At 37.8% G+C, this 10,021-nt stretch overlaps 1 long non-coding RNA gene across 2 annotated transcripts in view; it reads left to right on the forward strand.

Annotated features, from left to right (window-relative positions):
• LOC134879675 (uncharacterized) overlaps positions 1-8,097 on the forward strand; it is a 74,954-nt gene extending 66,857 nt beyond the window's left edge. For both annotated transcript variants that reach the window (XR_010167858.1, XR_010167859.1), the window contains one exon: positions 7,960-8,097. This is a non-coding gene — a long non-coding RNA (uncharacterized LOC134879675). The remainder of the gene's footprint in view (positions 1-7,959) is intronic.
• Positions 8,098-10,021: the final 1,924 nt, after the last annotated feature.

The raw sequence follows: 10,021 nt of genomic DNA on the forward strand, positions 1-10,021 counted from the left end.
CAACAGATTTTCTATTGGATGACAACAGTTTTAATATATTGCTGGTGTGTCCTTTGTCAGGTCAGTTGTTCCGTTTCACCATAAAGCTAGTGTTGGCCCTTCTACTTTTAAAAGTTGAATTACAAATGAAATGTTGTATTAACGATGTGTAGAGTGATGCAGAACGGGAGCTTCAGGTTACTCCGTCTTTCATGAGCGAAGATGACACTCGGCACTCGGCTATATTAAAGACCTTGTAACTCATCACTTTTACTTGTCATCTTTCATTTTGCTCTGACCTTGCTAAACTGCAAACCACTTCTAAAATATATAGTCTGTTAGAAATATAAAAACTACATTTGTATTATTATAGTGCTATATGTTGCTGTTGACTGCATCCCAAACTAACCTGATTAAAGTCAAAAGGGTTTGGTTCTTCTTTTGTGCAATAGACACACTTACAGTCAAATAATCTACACAAACTAAATAAATGTTTGTGTATATGCCTGTAATTTAAATCTAAACTGATGGTGGTTGATGAAGAGTAATACTGTATTATTTTATATATACCGTATCTTCTTTGTCATTGGGGAGCTTTTATTTTCAAAGTGGTTGGACTTTTTCCATTCTGCTTTTTTTGCATTGCTCATATTCAAATTACACATTTAAAGTGCACCAGTCTATTTCAAGTCTAGCTGCTATAATGACCTGCAAACACACAAGAGGCTTTTTAGATAAGAAGGCCTCTATCAGTCTAATGGCTTTGGCTCGGTATGATGTAGTTTGCCTCGAAGAGAAAAAAAAAAATGATATCAGGAGACGAAACTGTGAAATGAATTCAGTCTCTGTCATTTTCTCTGTGCGCCGGGATGAAATACTGTCTGTAATGACTCTAACTACCTGAGTTCAGATCGCTGCGGTCCTTTCATGAACTTTAATACAAGTAAATGATGTCTTCAAGGTCTCCTCAAATCTTTATTTTCTTTGTTCTTATGCAAAGCAATGACAGTCTTCTCTGCCTTTAATTTAGATACTAATGGAAAGAATCAGGCTTTATTTGATTTTCCTCTGTTGTTTCCTTTTTTGTTTGTATTGATGATAAAACAAAACATGAAGGAACAAGAAAGCTACACAAAAACGTTGATCTTGAATTAGGTGTTCCTTGCTCAATATTTAGTGTGTTGATTTTGTTAAGTTAAGGGTTAAGTGTCTTCTTGATCGTCCTATTTTATACAAAAAAACCTTGATGCTGAAACACTTTGGACTTTAGATGAAGATACCTGTGTTTGTTGAGAGCCTGTTGCCCTTTTCTTTTGGTGTGTTGGAAGTGTAATGCACTGTGTGTATAGTGGGAAGTGTCATGGCTGACTAACAGAAATCAGATATAGGCCTTTTCTCCCCCCAGAGGATCCCCTTTCGTCCTGTGTTTGATACATGTGGTTTGTTATTCCACCTCTTTCATCTCCTTTCAGTAAAACCCTACAAAACAACTCTGACATATTGATGAACACTGACAGTTTTCTGGGGAACTTTATTTAGCTTGGGGTATTACAAATGGAATTTAGTCACAAGGGAAACAGTTCAAACTAAACCTGCAAAGCATACATTTTTCGTATTGTTGAAGTATTTGTTTTGACACAAACACAAAGGATTAAACAAAACTAGGAAAGTATAATATATTTCTTCACTTCTGTAAAAAGAGTGAGACTGCAACTATATTAAGTCTAACGAACCACCTGAAATCCTCCCACTGACTGCAGAAAAAGACAAAGCTCACCTGTTATATTTGAATATTGAATCATGTTTTAAAGGGTGTACTTAAAGCCTAAAACGCTGAATATCTTGGATTTCACTTCAAACATTTGAAAAACCTTGTTTCAATCAACTTGCTATTTGTTTTCTTATCTTTATGCTTACAATGTTGTCTGGATGAATTCAATGAAGGATAATGCCACATACAGGGTCAGACAACTCAGACATGAATAAATTATACAAATAACATCAATAAAAGTTCCACTACTGTCTTTGACAAATAAGTATTGAGAAATATTGGGAGAATAGTAAAATGGGCAAATAACGATGGCATGAACATTATTTATTGGATTTTTTGTAAGTATCAGGCGATTGAATCAGATGACCAGTGCTTCAACTTTTTGATGAATGACTGTTTTCTACTCGGATCTGTGTTAATTACTTTCACAAAATACAGCATTTATACACAGAATTTTGAGGACCCATGCACCATATCACTCCTAATATTTGACTTAAAGTACCAGCCTGCTCTCTGTCATTTATTCCAGTCAAAACTTTATATTTGATAAACAAAAAAACAGTAAAGTGTTTTTGTCCGTCTCTGTTGAACTAAATACATTGAATAAGCTGGCCGGATGAACTCCATACCAATCAATTTTGTAGCTGCTTGTCACAATAACATACACTGCCCGTCCAAAGAAAAGGTCACAAGCCTGTGGGGGGCAGTGCTATGATCTGGGGTTCCTGCAGTTGGTCTGGTCTAGGTTCAGCAACGTTATGTTCCCAAAGAATGAGGTCAGCTGACTACCTGAATATACTGAATGACCAGGTTATTCCATCAATGGATTTTTTCTTCCCTGATGGCACGGGCATGTTCCAAGATGACAATGCCAGGATCCATCGGGCTCAAATTGTGAAAGAGTGGTTCAGGGAGCATGAGACATCATTTTCACACATGGATTAGCCACCACAGAGTCCAGACCTGAACCCCATTGAGAATCTTTGGGATGTGCTGGAGAAGACTTTGCGCAGTGGGTCCGAATCCCCCGTCATCAATACAAGATCTTGGAGGAAAAAAAAAGGCAACTCTGGACAGAAATAAATGTTGTGACATTGCAGAAGCTGGGAAACGATGCCACAGCGATTGCGTGCCGTAATCAAAGCTAAAGGTGGTCCAACGAACATCAGAGTGTGTGACCAGTTTTTTGGCCAGGCAGTGTATGTGACTCCATCAACAACACCAGTCTCCTGCACAGCTGAACACACCAACACACGTTCTGCTCCACTGACACTTCAGAGGGAAACAGTTTTTTTATGGAGAGGAGACGCTTGGATTGTGATCTCTCTTTCTTTCCCACTATTTATAGTATACCTTCATGTGCTAAAACACATGTACATTACTTTTGATTACAAGTCAAAAAGTATGTATGTTTTATAGTTTTTATAATCTTGATGACATTGAATATTCTCCTATGCTCCTCAAATCTTACTGACGTTGGACTGACATTTGATGGGTAAACAATGAAATGGAAGTCTTTTAATTTCAGACAAGTTCAGATTCATCATCTTGTTGTGACTTTATTCACATTGACATTGAGTCTGTTTTTAATTGCAATACATGTTTATCTGAGGGATGATGACCTTCAGCAGTGAATCTTAATACCCATCCGAAGCACAGAGCTGGTTGTTTATTGACAGCAACCTTTCAGTTTTTATTCACATCAATCATGAATTATGTTCAAGCAATGACATGTGTTGCAATTACTATGTCAACTGTGTGTGCTGGTATACACTGTTTCCAGTTGTAACCCCTTCATTCTTTTTATATCCTATCAAAACCATCTATACAATATTGTTGAGTGCCATGATCATAACCTTGATAAACAAAACCATTGTGATGGTGTCATACAGATGATGTCCAGCCCTAAGCCTAACTCTAACCCTAACCCTGACCCTGAACCTGTGATACGTACTGAGAACCAACTAATGTTCCTAGGATGTCTTTAAACATTTCCCAAAACATTCCCTTCTCTAACTTTACAAAGAGTCATACTCCTTCTGCTTTTTTTGTTAAACCATTGCTGCCACGTACTAACTGCTTCCCTAGTTTGGAGACGTCATTAATGCCGAAAACAGAGGCTTTATATTCCACTGTTCATTGGTGAACATTCAGGGTGTGCTGTGGTCTTTTAGAGAAAGATGTCTTGAAGCTATTTTAAAACTAATTCAAAAACATGACAAACTTTCATATCAGCCTCAGCCCTTTATTGCTGACCACAATGATGATCGGAGACCTCCAGTGTTGATTATTATAAAAGTGTAATGGTCCATGGGAAAGCTATAATGTAGTGAGGAAATGGGAAGAAAAAAGTGCTCCACAATACAATATTCTTCAACGGAATACATGTTCATGGACCTTTTATTAAATATCCATAAAATGGATATAAAAACAATGTAGCATAATCTAAATAGTATATTTGTTTGTGGATTTACTAAATGTGCATGTCTGATTATACTGAAACCTGTGATGGTAACAAAAATAAAGATCCCCGTCCTGTTGAATAATTTAATTCAGCCGACATCTCACTCCCATTGCTGTCTCGCACTATCAGGTGTGTAAGGTTTTAGAAATGCCCTGCTGCACTTGCTTAAACACTGGAACCTGTTTCCTGATGCAGAACAGTATAAACAAGTGAACCACAGAGCATCAGCCAGGCAGCTGTTTCATAGACACTCTTCAAACTGACTTAAAGCTTCAGTGAAGGAAGTCAGCAGAGGCACTGTAGATAAAAAAGACTTGTGCATATCAACTACAATTTGAAGGTTTTAACTATAATATAAAATGTGTTACTACCTTATACTGTCTCAGCATGGGTGTCATGTTATTTAGGCAGAGCTAGTGTATTGGTCTTGCGGAGTTAGTGTATTCTACCTTGGTTTTGTGCAGAGCTGTTTTGTCCTCTTTGTCATAACACCTCGTTCATTCTATCTGATCATAATACCTCTGCTGAGGTGATATGCTCTGAGCACATTGCCAGCTGACAAATGTTAATAATGGAGATAATGATATTATTGAAATCACAGTAACTTATTTTACAGACCGTGTTTCTCTGTTGAATACACACTTAAAGGTTTGGACTTAAATCATAATAAAGTAGGTAATAGCACAGCAGTTGTTTCCCACTGTAAACGGCAGTTCTCTCCTCACATGAAATGAAGTTGTTCTGTTGTTCAGCCAGAGGAATGTCGTGTTTCCCCTCCTGTAGTGTCCTCTCCTATCGGCTCATGTTCTAGCTCCTCCTATAAAAATCTGGACAGCTGTCCTCCCTCCAGCCTGTCTTCTGTCAGAGCCAGAGGGCTGCCGCTGCTCTCTCTTGTCCTCTGAGGCCTTTCTTTCTCGCCAAACAAACACTTTTTGTGTTCGTATAATTTAACCATCAACCATATGTTTAATTGAATGACTTGTTTTTATTTGGTGGAAAGTAAAAATAGGCTTTCTAAAATATAATTTTGGTTAAAAGAAAACCACTTAGCTTAACTGTTGTTTTGATCATTAAGTGAAGGTGCCAGCTGTGTGGTTTCTACATTTGGTTGCCTGCCAACAGTGTGTTTCCATGTAGCCACCGTCAGGCTGTTCTTTCCAGCAAGTTTATACGTTTTCATGACGGGAAACCTCACACTTTAACTGCACTTTGGAAATGTAACCATGTCAGAGGCAGTTACTCTCAATTGTTGATCTGTTGTTCCAGATAGCTGAATATTGAGACCAGTCAGTCTTGAGAATTACCCAATATTCTCCTTTTAATTGACTATTGATTCTCATTTTCATTATTTTTGCTCTTGTCTATGCATACACATTACAGCTGCTGGCTCCCTCTTCCCACCACGTGTGTACTGATGCTGAATTGTAAGGTGCTGAAAATAAAGTGGTCATGGAGTCATGTTAATATTTGTTTTCATTCACAGATATACAGTTAAAACAACATGTTCTCGTAAGATGTGGCTTTGGTAGATTCAGCCAGGTTCAGAGAATCATACATCTTTCAGCTCCTGTGTGCTCAGCATCAGTCAGTCTGAGGGGAATAACATAAAGATGTAAATCAAGTATTTGGGAAGTGGCAGGCTTTAAAATACAGGTTTTGATATCAGAACTGAGATTCAATTATGTCAGTCTCATCTTTGTTTCTGTAGAATGGCTGTTCTGACTCTCTTAAGGTTTTTGACTTCCTGAGATTTGACTCTTGAGTGCATGTTTAGGGAAAAATCATTTCAGGGGAGCGCTCTGTTTTCTTGAAAACTGTTTACTGCTATATATACCGGTAACTCTAATAAACACACAGCCATGAAGCACATCTTGAATTACTTGATTGCTGCGTTAGAGTAGTGCCACACACAATGCTTGTTTAGATGTTGTAGAGCTTTCAGCCATTCTGAATAATGAGACAATCAGAAAATGCATTTGGCCTTTGATGAATGGAATTATGTGTCTGCTTCCAAAACTGTGTGGAATAGCTGGAGTAATACATTCTGTTTATGGTTTGAGCAGACTGGAAGAATATAACATAAACTTGGTTTTATTTATGCAGATAGATGAGACCGAATGTGTCTTCCAACACTCATACTTTAAGATGTACAAACTAACTTCTCTATAAGAAGTGTGTGATTGATTGTCTTGGAAACCTACTTTCCCACAGAACTCTACATCTATCTATACATTTATATATTTGTTTTATTATTGACCTTTACATTCTGCATTGGCTTGATTTTGATTTGTACATGTACCCCTTGTACGTGTACATTGATTTTGAAGTCTCTGTAATCATGCTTCAAACACAAATCCACTTTTTGTTGACAAAGAAAGATGTCTAACTGCAGCATATTTATCTAATATTTACATGAAAAGTGGTGATTGTTCTGCAGCTGTAACAACACAACTGAAAGCCTTTATTTTGAAATAAGCAACACCTTTAATGTTTTGTGATATGGGGGTGATACACTCCCCGTCTCCCTTGCTCGGACCATGGCCATCTTCAAACTATCATGCTGACAACATCTATCCAAAGACAGACCGAAACTAACTAACATCTGTCCAAGAACTCAGACCCCCTCTGTGGTAGTTCTAACAACTGTGTTTTCAGGACTACATTTTGCCATTCATACACACATACGGACTCACAAGGTGAAAACAATACCAGGGTCATTGCTACTGCTGGTAATACATGTTTTATTTAAAATGAATGAAGAATGTGGCATCGTCTGTGTCCGCCAATTCATTTCACAGCTCATTTCATACAGAGCTCCCTGTGCTTCTTGGAAACTCGAAGCCAACAAATTTCATGGGGTGCTGCAGCCCTTCTCTGACTGGTGGGTAGAGAGCAGCAGCCCACATCTAAAGTAGGATAACTTCACTATGATCTGGTACTTCTATAATATGGCACCTTTCTAGGGTCAGAGTGACTCGTTTCTGCCATAAATAACACATTGGTTAGTAGCTAATGCCATAATGGCAAACTGGCAGGCAGCATCATTCAATTTTTAAAACCTTTGTTGCTTAAAATAGAGATTTGACGTTCTGCATCTTGCCCACTGGCACCTCTCACTGTCCTATTCACATTAGAGATAAGGGCCAAACTTTATCTGACTGGACCCTGACGCAAGAGTCTGTTGGGACATCTGATGCTTCTGTTTAATATATACATACCCTAAACTCAGATGATTCTTATTCAAAGCGGCAGACTTGAAAATCCCGTTAGACTGTGCCTCTTCAGTGGGGTGTTGTCATATCTCGGAAATTATGTTACGTTTATTTAAGTGTTTTGGTCTTGTGACTTTTCCCTTTATTTTTGAATAGTAAACTCCCGCTCCTGTGATTGTCCCGCCCCGCCCCTGATTGTTTTCACCTGTTCCCCATTACCTGGTGTATTTATTGTCCTCATCGCCCTTTGTCCTGTGCCAGTTCGTTTTTGTTCATGGTGATTTTCTACCAGTGTCATCAAGCCACGAATACGCCTCAGAGCTTCGAGCCACGTCGTGATTTAGTTGCTTTTGTTTTTTTATGCTCCCCAGTGTTTTTCCTCTTTAAGAGGGATTTTGTGTTGATACTGTTGTTGTCCATCATAGTGGATCTTTGGTTAGAATAAACCTTTTTTTTGTAAAAACCGGTGTGAGTCGTGCATTTGAGTTCAATCCCGTTTTCTCAGTCGCAACAGGTGTCCTCACTCTCTGCAGGGATATCTCTATCTCAGAAGACACCTGCGGAGCACCAGCTGTACAGCTCTTGACATCACATTGCACTGAGAGATGTGAGCCACGCTTTCCAGATCCCCTTCAAGCCCTTTACCTCGTCACAGAAGCTGCAGTCGTGTCATTTGAATGATGTTGATGCTTTTTTCTATTTAAATAAACTGAAACCAAATGTACCTTTGCTGTTTAATATCTTCTTGGTTAGCAAATCCCTCCTAATAGCCCTCTGTGAAGAATACTAACTTGTCAATCAAAAATATTGCAAAACATTTTTCTAAATTTGAAATGGTTGCCAAAGGAACTTTAAAGGAGGACACCATACAGAGATTTGATAGAGAGGATATAACTTCCTGTTAAATGTCAACCTATCCAGCTTTAGAGACAAATCTGTGAAAAGTGGATTCCTGGCCTGCCCTATTACCGAGAAATGGATGGAGACAGCAAGATAGACTATTCTTTTTGAAAGATAACAGGGTATACACAGACAGCATGGTGTGTGTCTTGTTTGATTGTCCCTCTGACAAAACCTCTACACATAGCCTACCCACAAGGGTCTATGTAGCAACAGAGATAATTGAACACTAACACAGAGACAGTGATTTCCACTGTGTAGTCATTTGCAAAGATGACAGATAGAAACTATTAATATAAATGAAGGACATAAGAAGAGTGATTAGAGGACAAAGCCAGAAGACAAACAGAGAACAAAAGGAGGCAGTCAAAAGGAAATTAAATGACACAACATTAACCGTAAACACTTTGTTGTATCATATTGTTAGAGCACTTTGGCGCTCACCATGAAGAAGTTGTATAGTCAATATGTTTCTGCTTGAAAAGCATGACATCTGAAGTCATTTCAACAATTACTAAGTGCCTGTTCTGTCCAATCTTGCTTTCAACACAGCAGGATATTGGGTTGGAGTTAGCCCATTTTTTGTCGGCTGAAAGAACATAATTTGAAGACAATCAAGAATTATGAAAGACGCCTGTGCTACTACTCTTGTTAGGATTAAATCCTTCATCAAAACTGTTTACCAAGACACAATTTGGTGTGTGTTAACTTGAGCAACCATAATCTTGCATCGTGGATTGTATTACATAAAGTGCATGCAATCCTAATGCTTTATAATTTAAATTGTCAATAAATGTACGTAAATATAATTGTCAATCTGTTGTCTAAGATGTATCAGAATAGTTTTGAACACTATCTCTTTTTGTTCAAATAGAAAAAACCATTAATACATCTTAAACTACAAGTCACCTTTAAAAAATGAAACGCCACCTTCTGAGATTTAAGCTCTGCAGCTTCGGTTTGTTTTGAAGTGATTAAAGATTGATTTATGAGTGGAGTGGAATACATTAAACAACATAGCAGTGGCAGCTGTGGGTAATAAGAGGCCCTGTCTGTGCAGATTTAGGTTTTTGATCTTTTAAATCACACTATTTACAGGGAAATCAATGTGTGAAGTACAACATGATGAGCATTCAACAGTAGATAATCCTTCTTTAGCCACTTAAATAACACTCTTTAGTTTTAAGCCTCATCAAGGCAGCTCTTTTATACTGTAGCATGTCTGTTAAACATCTCAAAATGTATTACGTGGGAAGAGTATTTTTTAGAGATGAATGGCATGGGTTTGATAAATAAATCCATGATAATCTCTGCTATGCTCATATGAAAGGAGTTTTTGTTCTTTTTTCTGAGTTATCTGAAGTTTTAAATTAGTGTTGCGATTGAAATGTTCCCTGGATCCACCTCACATCAAACAATAATGGGTAAACAACGTTTCTTTTCATTCTTGAATAGCTTTTTAGAAAGGCATACTAGAACAATGTCAAAAAGGAATAAGCAGTCATAGCTTCAACATAGTCTTTAAAGAGTAGCTGGTGGATCTGCTTAGTTCCTCTATTTCCCTTTATGTCCCTATTTTAACAAAGTGAATGATTATAAATAGTAGCAATTATATATCGCATAGTTTCGTTTTAAGTGGGCCAAGAGGATACGTATGTTTCTAGATAACTACGTGGCCGCTGAGGAAGATGTAGT

This window comes from Eleginops maclovinus, chromosome 18, assembly GCF_036324505.1.
Source record: "Eleginops maclovinus isolate JMC-PN-2008 ecotype Puerto Natales chromosome 18, JC_Emac_rtc_rv5, whole genome shotgun sequence".
Classification (NCBI taxonomy): Eukaryota; Metazoa; Chordata; class Actinopteri; order Perciformes; family Eleginopidae; genus Eleginops; species Eleginops maclovinus.